General features: G+C 41.8%; 1 long non-coding RNA gene across 1 annotated transcript; it reads right to left on the reverse strand.

The window, feature by feature from the left end:
- Nucleotides 1-482: 482 nt before the first annotated feature.
- On the reverse strand, nt 483-1,928 carry LOC118493721. The gene is made up of 2 exons (XR_004895684.1): nt 1,691-1,928; nt 483-1,199 (listed from the first exon to the last, which is right to left on the reverse strand). It is a non-coding gene; the product is annotated as an uncharacterized LOC118493721 (long non-coding RNA).
- Between the last annotated feature and the right edge of the window lie 14,185 nt (nt 1,929-16,113).

Raw genomic sequence — 16,113 nt, forward strand, 5'->3', positions numbered from 1 at the left:
AGCTTGTCCATGCAGCGTGTTAGAGATCAGATGAGAGTTGAGCCTGCAGGGTTCCTAACACACTAAAGGATGGAAAACGTTAATAGTGTGAAATCTACCACATTAATGGTATAAAATCAATACAATCTATTATCTATGTGAAATAAGGCCATTTAAGGCTGGTGGCCCCTGGGCCAAGGTTGGGAATTGCTCAATCTTTCGCCAGCCCTGTTTCTTTCTTAATGATTTTCTCCATCTTCCTTCCTTTCTTCTACTTTTCATCTCTCCGTTTGATTTGCGCTCTTCTTTTTTTACTTCCTTTTTTCTTCTCCTTCTCACCTTTCCATTTTGTTCTTTCCTCTCTCCACTACTTCCCCTTCCCTCTCTTTTTCTCTTTGTGCTGCTGCTCTAGAGATGCTGCTCTATATGCTGCTCAACACACAGGTAGCTTGCACTGAAGTGTGTCTGTGTGTGTGTGTGTGTGTGTGTGTGTGTGTGTTCTTTTTGTTTCTGCTGGGCTCTTTCCATCCTTCGGTGATGAGTGCAGTTCTTCAGACGCCTCCTCACTCTCAGTGTTCAGAACTCTGTTGCACAGATAATCCCCCTGTGGGCGCGTTGGTGTGTGTGTGTGTGTGTGTGTGTGTGTGTGTGTGTAGGGTGTGCCTTTGTTTGTAGGTGTGTGTTTAAGAAAGTGTGTGAAGCAGGGTGTTTGTGGAGCTAGTTGAGAGTCTGTTTGTGTGTGCGTGACGGAGAGAGGGAGTGCGGCACCACAGCCTCAGTCCAGCCTTAATCCTCTAAACTGTGTAGTTCACTCATGCCACATCAGCCCCATTGTGTCTACAGACAAAGAAGCCCAGTTAAAACTAAATGCCAGTTAAAGCAACAAACGACTAATTATAGCATCATTTTCTCCGTTCTATTCTCTCTCTTTTCCTCACTTTTTAACGTTTCATTCTCACATCCTCTGCCCGTGAACGCCTGATTTCTGCAACACTTTCTGTTCTGGACTCGTTCTGTGTATGTGTATGTGTGTTTGACTATCTGACAGCTTTGCTATGGTTCATGTGTTTGGGTCCTGTCAGAGCTGTCCTGTCACTGTGTGAAAAAAATCATTCATTTCCAAGAGTCGAGGATGAAAGCGTCTTTAGACTTCAAACGCCTGTGGGCCTCTGTGGCTTAGATTGCCTCTCGCTCTTCCTCCACTGCTGTGTCATTTATTCCTTTAAAAAAAAAAAAAAAAAAAAAAAAACAGTGCGGCTGTGACATCGGTTAAGTAGAGATGGCAGAGACATGGCAAGGAGTTGGACAATTAGCCTGATTAAAACACTGTCATTTCGCATAATAGCTTTAGCCCGAACTGTGATAAGCGGATTCTTTCTGAGTAAGCTTGTGTGTGCATGTTTGTGAGCGTGTGAGTGTGAAAAACCATATTCTTCTCTGCATAAACATGTGGGGTATAAAAAATGCACAGTTGGGCATAGTTTGATGTCAGTGAAAAGAGATCTATTTAAAAGTCATAGTGCATAGCTGCAGAAGCTTTGGTGTTTGGGCATGACAAATAGTTGTGGTAGAGCTGGTCATCACACACACACACACACACACACACACACACTTGTATCAGTGCTGGAAACTGTGCACACACTTTCTCCATACAAATACAGATGCCCAAGTGAACAAAGTCCATTTGAATATGTACACAAACTGCACATACGAGCACACATGCAGACACACATCTGCGTCTGCTGCAGCGCCGGGATGTTGTTTGGTTGCTCTGCATTGCAGTAATCGGCTCCACTCTTCTCCTCTGCTCTCACCCACAGACAATCACTGGCTCTCAATGGACAACATCAGCAAGGGAAATACCTACAAAGAGAGCGAGAGCCATAGAGAGAGAGAGAGAGAGAGAAAGTGAGAGAGAGCGAGACAGAGGGGGAGGGTAAGGAGGATGCTGGAAGGTAGAGGATGATGAGAATGTAGGGAGGGAAAGAGGGACTAAAAAGGACAGAGGGAGATTTGAGGGAGGATGGGAGGAGATGAAAAGAAGGGGAGAAAGATCAGCGAGCGGGTGTTTCCAAGCTTAAGGCTGCTGGAGGACTTGTTAATTTGTGTGCGAGAGGAGGGTTACAGTAGGTAGTGAGATACAGAGAAGAAGAAAGTACCTATAGTATATGTGTAAAGCAGACACAGATACTGTGTTTGCCTTTGTGAAGCCACACATTTTCTGGCCGCCTTTGCTTTGTGTCTGCTCTCCGGCACGCGACGCCACCCACATGATCTCTGTAAAGACTCTGAGCTCAATTACGTGTCTGCCAAACAGTTACGGTCAGAAGAGGAAGATTTCCGGGCCTCTCAGTGTAACATGACAATACTTATTTACAGTTATGTTATGTTGTGAAGCAAAATGGCGGATTATTCGGCGTGTTGGCTAGGTGTTATTATAGTAAGCTGATATGTGTCTGTTACTGTGTCATTCTGCAGTTGCAGTAAGCTGGTGTGGAGACACTAAGATGGCAGGGACCGGGCCCGGTTGACGTTGAAAGCATCACATGAGCTTTACAGGCGTTGTGCTGCAGTGTGTGTGTGTGTGTGTGTGTGTGTGTGTGTGTGTGTGTGTGTGTGTGTGTGTGTGTGTGTGTGTGTGTGTGTGTGTGTGTGTGTGTGTGTGTGTGTGTGTGTGCGCGTGCGTGTGGTTTTATATCTTGGTGCACATTTATATGAGTTTTAAGGTTTGTGTGTGAAAGATCAGGAACAGAATAAGGAGAATATGGATGAGAGGATGGAAGAACCAGGGAGTTATTGTTTTTTCAGAAATATACTCTTTGAAAGAAGTATATTGATTTGAAAAGATTTTCACTCGGATTTTAAGTCCCCACACATCAAAAAAAAGTGTTGAGTTTCCTGCTACAATAAGAAACATTGAGACGAAAAGAAAAATAGGGGGAATGTAGATGACCTGCTGATCATGCATCCCAGAAAGTAATAATGAGAAAGGTTAAACTACGGATGTATTTTTGCTACAAATGTATTTTCAAAATCAGATTTTCACTCGGATATTGCTATTATTGATTTTTTTTTTTAATCCAATTTTCTGCTTTTTAAATATTCACTATATACAAATAATTCACTGGATTGAGAGCTACAACAAAAACTACAAGGATCAGTGTCTCTCTGAGTGTTGATCACATCATACATTCTGATTTGTGCATGTGTTTCCCCACCGTTTCGACATGTTTCCCGTTTCCTCCCCTGTCAGGAGTGAGCCAGAAGCAGAGGATTAGAGCCTACCTCAGCACTGGAGTGCCTGGTGGCTGCTATAGCACAGCTCCCATCACCTCCTAAATACCCCAGCTGGTAGTTTTGGTATTGAGAGGCAGTGGGCCACACATCTGTCGACTTTGCACTTCATTTATGATAAACTTAAGTCAGTCTTAATCTCTGCCTGTTACCGTGTGTTGAACCAGTGTTTGGAACATGTTTATCTGGCGCGGAACGGCGACTGGAGTGGGAGCCGGGGGAGGGCACCCGTTCACAGAGATAACCCAGAATATCTGCCGCTCTGAAACTGGCAGTGCGATTGTGTTTATGTGTCTGGGTGCAGGAGCGTACTGTAACAGTGATTTATGGGCCCTGTGCATAGAGGGGAACTCTGGGACCTCTTTTTACTTTTTCATTACCAGAGCGATGGAATCAAACATCTAAATCCACCCAGCTGTAACACAAAGTTCATACATTTTGATTTACTGATCAGTTCTCAAAAGACCTTAGGTTTTTAGGTGCTGCCCTGATGGCACTTATCTGTCAAGACTATACAGGAACAGCAGGAAGACAATAACATCAGTATAACCCTGCAATGAGGAGTAATATACACCTTGTGAAGCTTATAATGTAACATTTAGGACAACAGTCCTAAAGTCAATTTTTTTCTTTGGGGGAATTTTGCCTTTATTTTTATGGCACACAGTAGAGACACAGAAAGGAAATGTAGGGAAAGAGACAGGCAGATATCATGCAGCAAGGGTCCCAATGCAGACAGATTCATACCAACAGCCACTGTGATGCCCCAGAATCAGTATTTTTAATAACTGTCTCACTCTCTTTCTTACACACACAGACACACACACACACACACAGACACACACACACACACACACACACACACACACACAGACTCGTGACACACTTGTGCATTCAGTGCAATAAAAACATTGCCTCGTCTGCTTTTGTCAACCTATCCATCATCATATAGTAACAAGTGAATCGACTGAAAATATTGATATCAACTGGAGTTATGTACAGTAGTGCTCAAGAGACACTAGTTAGCAAACCATCACACTAACAAACAAAATCTTTACAGCTGCACCAAGCAATATGTTTACTAACAACTGGTCAAATTACTTCATGTAATGGGAAAGTAGATGTGCCTGTAATATAAGGTTACAGGCATGTCTATGTTACTCTAGTGTAGTAGTGTAGTAGTGTAGTGTGTGTGTGTGTGTGTGTGTGTGTGTGTGTGTGTGTGTGTGTGTGTGTGTGTGTGTGTGTGTGTGTGTGTGTGTGTGTGTGTGTGTGTGTCTGATGAAGCAAGACCGAAACAAAATCATCAGTATGCATGGTACGCACTGTTGCAACTTTATTACAATTTGAAGTAAAATTTAATAGTGACATTTAACATTTAATAGCAGTATATTTATATATTATGCCCTTACTTGACCTAAACCTGTAGTTAATTATTTTCTGAAGCCATGGGTTGGGATGTTGGTGCACTGGATTGCATTAAATTGTAGCCTGCAGGTATTCATAGCTTTGTGTTCACCCCTTGCACTTTTAACGATAAACGATAGTCTTCAAAATCTGTCTAGGGGAGACTATTCTTTCCTGATTTTATTCCAATGTATTCTAATTTATATTTGTATTCCTGTTGGCTCACGTTGTCACACGAATGCCATAAAGTATCTACGGTTAGCCTCGTGATCAGCGTGGCAAAGATTAAATAGTTACGGCCCTGATAACTTTCCAGAGTTTTAAAATCCTGTCTGTGAGTATTACAAACCGTTGTGCAGTCTTTTGGCATATTGTGTGTTTTATATGTTTGTCATTTTGATGATTTCCACCAATCCATGTTTCAAAAACCCAGAGCAGTGTGAAATAGAAGTGTAAAATCTTCATAAATATACACTTGGGAATGACAAAAGGCATTTTAGTTCAGACGGTTTAGGAGCCACGGCTCATTCCGGGGAGCTGCTGTTTAAATGAATGTGGGTATAAGAAAAGATGTGCATGTGTGTGTTTGCTGAATGAGAGATAGTTGGTACTGTACGTGCACGTGCCAGTTTTCCAGCCGTGGAATGAATCAGATCTGCTCTCACGACTGCATACCTCTCTCCAACTGGGGACTCGTAAAAGAAAGCCCTACATGAAATCCATTATGCTTAATTCCCCAAATCCATAATACCCTCAGAGGTCTTAATCTCCATCCCATTCTTATATAAATTAGCTTCCTCGTCTCTGGCAGACAGAGCTTTCTGAGTCGACACCAAATGCCCAGACCTCTCTGCTCTGAGTTGGGTAAAATCACTGCGACTACAAGGAATAGCCATGATCTTGTCTTCGGCTGCAGCACTTTGAAGGAATGGTTCGACATTTTGGGAAATTGGCTTACTCGCTTTCTGGTGGAGGGTTAGATGAGAAGATTGATACCACTCATTAAATATAAGGTGATCTTAGCTCAGCTTAGCACATTGACTGTAAACGGGGAAACAGCTAGCCTGGCTTTGCACCAATATCTCTAAAGATTACATTTTGGCAAACTGGCACCATTAAAAGTATGCCGAATTAGCTATGAGCAGTTATTGTTTACAATCTACCACTGGATGTACAGACAACTAGCACTGGGTTACTTTGATACTGAAGAGAAACTTCAAAGTGTGATGATTCTCAGGCAAGTTCTGGAGTTATAAGAATTTTTTTTCTATTATCTTTAAGCGGATGGACATTTATTCGCACATCTGAGATATGGATATCCTCTGAAAGTGTAAGTCACACTGAATCTGAAAAAAATGTGCGTCATGTCTGTGGTCAGATTTTATTGAGTTGTGGGTGCTATTTTTGAAATAAATTGCAGCAATCAGGTGCTAGGGGTTTAAAGTATCTTAATTGCCTCCATGAGCTGTGATGCAGGAACTACAACAACGTCCCGTTGTTCTTAGAATACCAGCATGCATCTGTCTTTGCCTCACGTCCATGATTAGAGATTTCCACCTCTCCCTATGCACCCGCCTCCCATGCCCCCCTGTGGAGGCATTCCTCACAGTTTGAAAACCTTTGGATTTTCCAAACCTCTCTTGGAGTACCGCTTGTCCTGCATGTTTTAGATGTATCGCATGTATCCACCACAGCTGATTCAAATGATAAACTCGTTATGAACTCAGCTGTGTTGGAGCACGGAGAGATGTAAAACATGCAGGGCAAGGGGAACTCTAGGAGAGGTTTGGGAAACAAACCAAAATATTACAAGTTCATTATTTAGCTGTAGGACAGAGCCGGGCTAGTTGTTTGCCATTGTTTCCAGTCTTTGCGCTAAGCTAAGCTAAGTACCTTCTGGGTATAGCTTCACATTTACTGCACAAGTATTAAAAGTGGTATCAATATTGTCATCTAACTCTCTGCCAGAAAGCAGATTTCCCAAAATGTCTAACTTTTTGCTTTAACAGCAGAGGGACGACGACATCACACAGCCCACCAGGAAACAAAATGAACTTGTTATTTTAAGGGGACGCCCAGTGAGGGAGAGAAACAACGTTTTTTTGTTTGTTTCGTTTTGTCAGGCTTAGATGTTTTTTTGGCCTCCAGTTTCTTTTTTGTTTGGGGCATTTGTCAGAGGGTGTTCTCTCGAAAGTGGTTCTAGGACAAGGATGAGTGAAGCGTTGCGTTGCAGGGTGTGTGTGTGTGTGTGTGTGTGTGTGTGTGTGTGTGTGTGTTGCCAGATAACCAGGGGCAATGCACCACAGTTTCGAACCAGGAAATAAAAACAACATTCCAAAGAGAATAATGCAGCAGGAGGAGGAACCTAGTTCTACCGAGGTCCCCTGGCATTGCTCGCTAGCTAGCTAGCTAGAGAGTGTGTGTGTGTGTGTGTGTGTGTGTGTGTGTGTGTGTGTGTGTGTGTGTGTGTGTGTGTGTGTGTTTGTCTATGGTGCTTGTCCCAGCTTTTGTGCATCTCTGTGTGTGCTGGTTATGTACACATGCTTGTCCTCCAGAACAAGAATGAATTACACACACACACACACACGCACATGCACACAGTCACGTAATTAGTGCTGGGTCCCCACAGCAGCATATTCCAAAGATTTTTTTCCACATTTCCAAAGAACACAATGTTATGCTTCTCTCTGTCGCAACATTAATCAAGGGGAAAGACTTTTACTGTTTTTCAGCACATTTATTTTAACCCCCTTCCTCCCTCTTTACTTATTCTCCGTAACTCTATTACCCCTCACTCTCCTCTTAATCGCTCCTACTTTCAAACACCTCCCTCTGTAATTATTTCCTTCCTATCTCCCCCATCTCCCTCCCCCCTTTTTATTATTACTGCCTCCCTCGCCATCCTTCCCCCTTCGTTACTTCTAATTTAATCTCACTTTGTTTTTACTATGTCCCCCTCATCCCTCCATCCCTTCCCCTTTTCCTTTCTCTCTCCTCTGTCTGTCTCTGTTAAATGGGAGCAGTGACCCCATTACGGAGCGTTGGTGCGGAGGAGCGGAGGAGGAAGAGGAGGAGAGGGAAGGAGGAGCAGGAGGATTTGAGGATGGGATGCAGGATTGCATTCTCGGTGTTTGAATGGGATGATTAATGAGCGTCGCCTCCAGAAGGTGTTATCCCTGCTCTGGACCAGCAGGGACACCACTGGGTCACCTCTGGTCTCACACACACACACACACACACACACACACACACACACACACACACACACACACACACACACACACACACACGCACACACACGCACACAGTGTACACAAAAGGCTTTTACACTCTGCAAGCACACTGTAAAGCGCACACACACACACCTCACAACACCCGTCACCGCTGACATTATCATTAACAATGGTGGGACAAAGGGATCGGGGGCCACAATAGCAAACACAGCCCAGAGGCTGGAAGTGTTCGCAGTTCATGAGCTGAGTGTTACGAGACCCACTGCTGCTATCACTGCGCCGCTGCTGCTTGGGCAGATTTCTTCCTCAGGCAACTCTTTCCTGCCATTTCACTTGCAAATACTTTATGCGATTGATTGATTTGATGACTTGATTGGATCCTGAATCTGAATATTGAAAACTTGATATTGAATGTTCTCTTTAATGATCAAGCGTAGTGCTGCAACAAACTATTTTCTGACTAAATGTTCCATACTGATTAATCTGTTAATTATTCAGTTACATTTTACTTGAAGGTATCTACATAAGAGTGACATGACACGGTCATGAGCGTGTCATAAACATTATAAACAAGTCATAAACGTTTATGACGTAACGTTAGGGTTAGAGTTAGGGTTAGGGTTAGGGTTCATGTGTCATGACTGTGTCATGACAGTGTCATGTGTTCATGACAGTGTCATGTCACTCTTATGTAGAAACCTTCAAGTAAAGTGTTACTAATTATTCTTCAATTAATGGAATCATTATTTTGTCCAGTGGGCCTGTCTGTCATGCCCCTCTTTGGAGGCTAAAAAGATCTGTTGTTTCATAATGTGTGCTGCCTCAAAGGTCTCTCCTATTTGAGCCACATTGGCTTCTTTGTGCTATTTTCTTGACTTCCGGCTTGACTGATTACAATCGTCCGACGTCTCTACTTGAAGAGCCTCACCTGTTTTTCTTCTCCTCCCAGTTAAAAATCGGTCCATCATGTACTTTACATTACACTTTTGTTTTGTCTGAATGACACTTACTACCCTGAACACTAAAAATGCACTCAGGTTTGTTTATTGACATAACAGAACAGATTCAAAATAAAAGATATTTCATTCGATCACATACGTAACAGAGAAAATAAGAAAATACTCACATCTGAGAGGCTGGAACCAACTAACATTTGGCCCCTTTTTGCATAATAAATGACTTAAATGATTAATTGATTGTCAAATTTGTTAGCTATGAATGTTCTGTTGATTAACTAATTATTTAATCAACTTAGTTCCACACTACCAAGCACTTAAAAATGTAATTATATATTTAAAATGATATAACACTTGATTACAGTGTTTTGATGAGAAAAGAGGAATTAGATTGACACCATAGGTGTTTTTTGGAAGGTGTGAAAGCTCTGTTTGAGAATGCTTTTTGGAGTCTGCTGTGTTTGCCCTCATTTTTATTTTCCTCTTTCATTCCGTCACTCCACAGGACATTCTTCTTTTGCCTCTCCCCCACTGTTTCTGCCTCTATAGAAACTGCTCTCGTATACTTCAGCCACATGTGGACAGTTAATGGCAAAATGAATTTCACTCATTCCCACGATGATGAGAGACGATGGGAGATCGGGGTACTGTCGATGTTGACTGCAGCACTTGAAGATGCTGCAGTAAATCATTTCAAAATATATTAAGCCACCCACATCTAAACCAAATGCTGCACAGGTCTTTATTTTGCATTTTTCAAGCTCGACAAAACTTCTTATGACAGTGAATTTCCAATTATAAGTAGGATTACCCTGCGACTTCGCAAGAGGTTAGACAGCTGCAAACACCCAACTGTTGAGTCTAATAAATACGCAGCAAACTACCCAAAAATGGCACAGCTGAGCCGACTCAGCAGAGCACAATGTGCTGCCCTGTTCAACTCATTCCAACCCAGAAGGGCTTTTTAAATGTTGCAATGTAAATGCAGCATTCACACATTCACAGCTCTGCCGAGTCTTTGACTTCATTTATTCAAATAATGGGCTGGTTATAAAACAACACACGCATACACACACAGCTGTCATGTGAGAGTTGCTACTTTCAGGAGCTTCTTTTGCTCTTGCTTCCAAGATCTCCCAGTTTCCCCCGTTCAACCTCTATTTCTCTTCACTCGATTATTGCATTACACCTGACTGCCTTCCAGCTCTCTTTCTCCATCTCTCATTCCAGCCTCATGGAAACACTGAACCGTGCACTCTCTTTCTCCATCCTTCCATCTGCCTCACTCTCTATTAAAGGCACGCACTTGAAGTCATTCTCTTTCGCTCAAGATCAAACAGTGTATCAGAAAAAAGACGAATTGGACACAGAGCACCTGTTTACACTTGATTTTGTAGGGCGAGCCCCTGTCCACCTGCACCGGACTAGACTTTCATTTTCTTTATCTGACCGTGATAATCCACTTAGCAACACAACTTCTGGTTTCCTACAGTGTCCTTGGCTGCGTTTCCAGAAAGCATCTTAGCATTAAATATCTCTTTCTTCACTGTCTGTATATCTAATGCACAGAAGTGCAGCCAATATGCACTTTGGAAGCACTGAATAGGGATAAGAATGATGTGACATTTCACTTTCAGCGACAATTTCCTCTTACAGTGTACCCTGTTTTTGGCAAGTCTCTAGCATGGAGCTAGAACGGGGCAGTGGATTTTGGCATTGAAAAAAAATAAATAGGCAGTGAAAACAAAACTTGAACTAAAACAGGAAACACCTGTATTGGAAAAAGTTGTAGTTATTTTATATTATTTTGAGTTTTTTTGCATTCTGATGTGTTTTTTCGATGACAATCTTCTGACTTTTCCTCCATGCCACTCCTTTTTCAGGGTCATCTTGTTTTTTTTAAACCAGACTTGATGAGAGGGTGGAGGTGGGGAGGATTATGCAGCCAAGCCACTGTTGTGTATGGCTGTAATGGTGCTGTGCTAAGCTAAACACTAAAGAGGGAAAGTTGCGAGTCATCCAACGGAGATTCACCGGCGGGTTAGTCTATATCCATCGACGTTCCACTTCCGGGATTGCTCCGTTGCCGACGGAAATTCTGCCGGATTTTACTCATTTAGGCCGGATATCCGTTGCCTTGGGCTTTCTTTGTGTTGGAATTTTAAACTCCGGTGGATTTATGAGGACTATGGTTAACTGCTCTTCAGATCTCTGCAGGGTAAATCCAGACTGCTAGCTAGACTATCTGTCCAATCTGAGTTTTCTGTTGCACGACTAAAACAACTTTTGAACGTACACGTTCCACCAAAACAAGTTCCTTCCCGAGGCTATTTTGCTGCGGCACCGCTGCTTTTCCCGGTGCTTAGCACCGCCCATGACGAGAGAAATGCCAATAAACCAGAGCATGTTTTTCTCCCATCCCAGAATGCTGTGTGGACTCGCCAGACCCGCCTTCGCAACGCCGCGGTGGAGGAAGGTCTGGCAATGCGAGACTACCGGCAGGTAAGCGCAGACCTCCTGCGGTACTGCTGGCAGTACTTTCCCCTAAGTTACCAGCCAACGCTAGCGGTACCATTTTCCAAGGCCTTTCCTCCTAATGTCACTTTATATGCAATATCATATAATACGGGGAATCCTGAAACTACCAAAATGAACTCTTCCTCCGTTTTTATTTCCATGCCTGGCTGCCTACCTCATTCCTATTGGCCGCTCGGGGCATTCGTCACAGTGTGCAGTGCAAAAGTTCGACTAGGTTGAACTTTGGCCGTGAGTGTGCCGAGCCAGGGTGCTGTTGCGGTAGGTTCAGGCAGAGTGCCGCTAACTCTTTAGTATGCATATTAAATGTAGCCTAAATCATGCTCTCATGCCCCCTACCTTCAAACCCCTATCCTCCACGCCAAAACGTTGACAGAAAGTTGAAACTGAAAACTACTGTTAGTGAAAAGAAATATCTGCGTAAAATAAAACTGACACAAGATTGCCATCGAAAAACACACCAGCATGCTAAAAAATATCAAAATAATATAAAATATCTTTTAATGCCTGTGTTTTATGTTTCAGTGGAACGTCAACAAGCAGCTAACATGTCTAAAATTACAGAAAGCTGTTATGTAGCTCAAGGCTAAGTTAGCCCTAACTGTTGAAAGCACCAAACTGCCTGAATGTGTTTTTTCCCATATGTAGTCTAAGTCTTTCTATTTCCACATTCTGAACATAACTTTTTTTCTGTAGTGCTTAACTGTGCTGTAGGTAGGATTGTGAAGATCCAGGCCAAAGAATTGGAACATCGACAATTTCTCAGTCCCTTCCCCCCTTTCTGCCAAAGTCCAAACGGTCTCCTAAGTCTCCTCGGTCCTCCCCACATGGGCGAATGAATGTGTGTGTATGAGCAGTGATTGACACGCAGTTAGACACCCCCCCCTGGCTCTGATTGGTGCATCTGAACAGGGAGTTATATTTTTTTAAATACCTGCCTAATGTAGTTCTACTCAAACATAGGGTCAGTTTCAGCAAATATGACAGAAAGTTAGTTTTATAAGTCTTACCTACTGCATCTTTAAGTCTTTGAAGTCCCTGAATCCAAAGGTTATAACTTCTACAAAATCCAGCGGAAGGCGGTCTGAGGCCGACAAAGCTTGCTGGGTTTTGATTCAGCATCAAACACCCTTGGCTCCCAGGCATAAACAGTGACGCATTACAGGGTTGGGGAAGGTTGTAAAGAAATTAACTTTTCTCTTTGAAAGACTCTTAATAACGAGTAAAATTTGCAGTAAAGACGCAATGTATTTGCTATGCTATTCGTGTCCGTGTCTTGTACGACATATTTAAGTAATTTAATTCAAACTTGAGATATCCACCTCATACATTACACACTAAATTATCATTGTAGTAAAATGAATCATGAGTTAGGCTACTATGAAGTTATGAATCATCTGAAGACCTTTGCTAGTTTTTTTTTTATAGAACAATCTAATTGTTGCCTGCACCAAGGCTGAATATCTTTTAAAAACATTATGAAACGGTTTTAAATTAAGTTTTGAGGACAGCCTTGGGTAAAGAAAGTGATTGGATGAAATGTAGTATTTCCACAATAAAATCATTATTATTATTATTTTTTTTTTTTTTAAACTAAGACCATTGGAGATGAGACTTCAATGCTAAGGTGAGGGTTGTATGATAATTAGACAATTTAACACTTGTGTTGTCTTCCTGTCGACCATGCACCTTGATGTTATTCTGGGTCAAAATTTAAAATAAAAACGTTTTCAACGTTTTGGTCGTTTTTTCAACACTTTTGTCGCTTTTCCCAACCTTTTTTGACGATTTTTTCTGAGTTTTTTTTTGTTGACATTTTTGTTGTTTTGTTGCCACGTTTTTTTAAAGCTTTTGACATTTTTGTCACTTTTTTCAACGTTCTTTTATCAATTTCTTTTTTCAAATGCTATAAAATTGAATAAAACACCCAAATTCAATGAAAGTAGTAGACTGGTCATTTATTTTACTTGTGAAGAGCATGGTATGGAACCATCCACGTTACTTTTTTCACAATTTTGGTTGAAAGAAACACAAATTTCTGATATGGAAACATTTTGAAAATGGGTCAAATTTGAATCGAAGACAACAGGAGGGTTAATTGAAAATATACACTGTGCCCAACGAGTTTTCTAATACTCAAGATTAGCTGTGTACTGCGTCGAGGACTGAGCCTCTGCATATGGGCGCCTGCTCTACCAGGTGAGCTACGCAGGGGCCCATATGCAGAGGCTCAGTCCTCAAAGCAGCGGCTCAGGGTTCGAGTCCGACCTGCGGCCATTTGCTGCATGTCTTCCCCCTCTCTCAACCCTTTCCTGTCTACAGCTGTCTTGTCTATTAAAGGCTAAAATGCCCAAAAAATGATCTTATATTTTCTATTATCTGTCCACCACTTTGGTCCATGCTGATTACTTAACAACTATTGGATGAATAAATAATAAAAATGTTAAAGATATTCATGGTCCCCAGAGCAGGAAGGCTACTGACCTATGGCACGATAAACTAATGCTAGCATTTAGTGCAAAAGTACAGCCTAACCAAGCCACTAGAGTAGGGCTGCACAATTAAATCACAATCTTATCGAAATCGCAATACGGACTAGTGCAATTTCCAAATCGCAGGGGGGGGCGCAATATTAGTTTAAGACAAAATATGTGTCAAACCATTCTAAATTAAGTATTATGGTGCTGCGGAGAGTCCCGGCCTACAAATCCTATCCATCAGATGAAAATAAAAAAATAAAAAATCCGTCTTTGGTACAGATCCTCGCAAAAATTACACTATAATCATTTTCATTTAGATATTTTTCAATGAAAATAAGAATAATGATACATAGATGATCGTTCCCTCCAATATCGTGAATTCTATCGCAATTGCAACATCAGTCAAAATAGTCGCAATTAGATATTTTCCTCATATCGTGCAGCCCTTGGCTGTGTCTTCGGCATGAAATCATCTCGTGCCAAACTGTGACTGCACTGAAATAAATTCGACAAAAACATGGCCAAAGGCTTAAAAAAAAAAAAGGACAAAGGCTAAACGCAGTAATTTTAGAGGCCACATTTCTTTAAAATGTGACACTAACTTCTTCTGTGTAGCAGCGATACTTTTGTTTGAGGCAGGTGATAAATATTGTCTGTTTTTTTTTGTTTCGCTGCACACACTCCCTGCTCTCGGGGGTCACAGGGCATTTTGAACTCTAGTTGGCGTCGAGGTGGATGCAGCAGGCGGGGGCGGGTTGGAGCTGTGGCTGGGAGGTGGAAAGAGATGAGGAGCGGCACCTGGACTTCATTAACCCTCTGTTTTTTATATATTCCCTCGGTCAGTGTCAGCAGTTAGAGGAGTCTGGTAAGATCAAACATTATGAGCTGTGGGAACTACATCTACTGGAGAAAAAAAAAAGTGTCTCTTTATATTACAGCCAAAGTGTCTGTTTGTATTATATCTTACAAGTCGGCGTGGCTCCCAAAAGGCAAAGAGAAGTCTGTCCCTTGACTGCACTCTGCATTGCTAAAGAGAACAAGCACCATTGTGATAACTGTAAATATTATGTTATCATACCTTCAGAATACTATGAGTTCATGTTTTATTGAAGGCGGGAGCTGCTTGCAGCTTACATTCGGCTCATCCTCATTACAGTGTGTGGTTAAAATTCAAATTTGAAACCAAATAAAGGAAATTTAGAGAACATCATTTCATTTTTATGTAACCTCATTATAAAAACTTTTTACGACGGTGTAGCATGAATTTATACCATAAAAATGTTTTTTTTTTTATCTTCCCTACTAAGAGGATGTTTTATCCCTTAAACATCAAGTTTTTCCCTTGTTTTTTTCTCCTCCTTTAGTTTCAATTTTGTTCAAATCATATTATTTCACTCACAATATGACATATTATACCGTATTCTGTAGTACAGTTGTTTTTTTTGTTTTTTAGTTATTTAGTCAATCATGTTATACACTTTACCCCAGACTGCAGACCGACATGTTTGGTTTCTTTCGAAACTTTGGGATCCCCCGCCAGATTTCAAAATAAGATTCCATGGAGGGTTTGAGCAATATTTGGCTACACAGCACATTGTAGGTATATCTCAGCAGCAGGCAGCTGCTTGTTAATGCCAAACACAGAGTACACAACATCGGTCCGATATTGGCCACACCAGACCGTTATGGAGATAAACTGACCTCCACTTTATCCTATGACAAAACAGTTTCTTCCTGCCGTATGCATATAGGCTATATGGTGTCACTTGTGGTGGAATGTGCTGTCCTGTCACAGAAAGCACTAAATAATGAGCCCCCCAACTAAAGGAGACTACAGTATGCAGCAACACAAAGACACAGAAGACACAGAGCATACAGAAAATGAACATAGAGTATATAGGAAATGTAAAATGATAATTAAAGGTGCAGTAGGTAAGTAACTTTCTGTCATATTTGCTGAAACTGACCCTATGTTCCAGTAGAACTACATGAAGCAGGTAATTTAAAAAAAAAAATCTGGCTCCTCTGGCACCACCTACAGCCTGTAGTGCAATTTGCAAAAATCCACCGCTCCCTGTTCAGATGCACCAATCAGGGCCACGGGGCGGTGTCTAACTGCGTGTCAATCACTGCTCATGCACACACATTCATTCTCCCTTGTGGTAGGAGGGGCTAAGGAGACCGTTTGGGCTTTAGCGGAAAGGGGGGGAGGGACTGAGAAGTTGTCGA

The sequence above is a fragment of the Sander lucioperca genome, chromosome 18 (genome assembly GCF_008315115.2).
Source record: "Sander lucioperca isolate FBNREF2018 chromosome 18, SLUC_FBN_1.2, whole genome shotgun sequence".
Taxonomy (NCBI): domain Eukaryota; kingdom Metazoa; phylum Chordata; class Actinopteri; order Perciformes; family Percidae; genus Sander; species Sander lucioperca.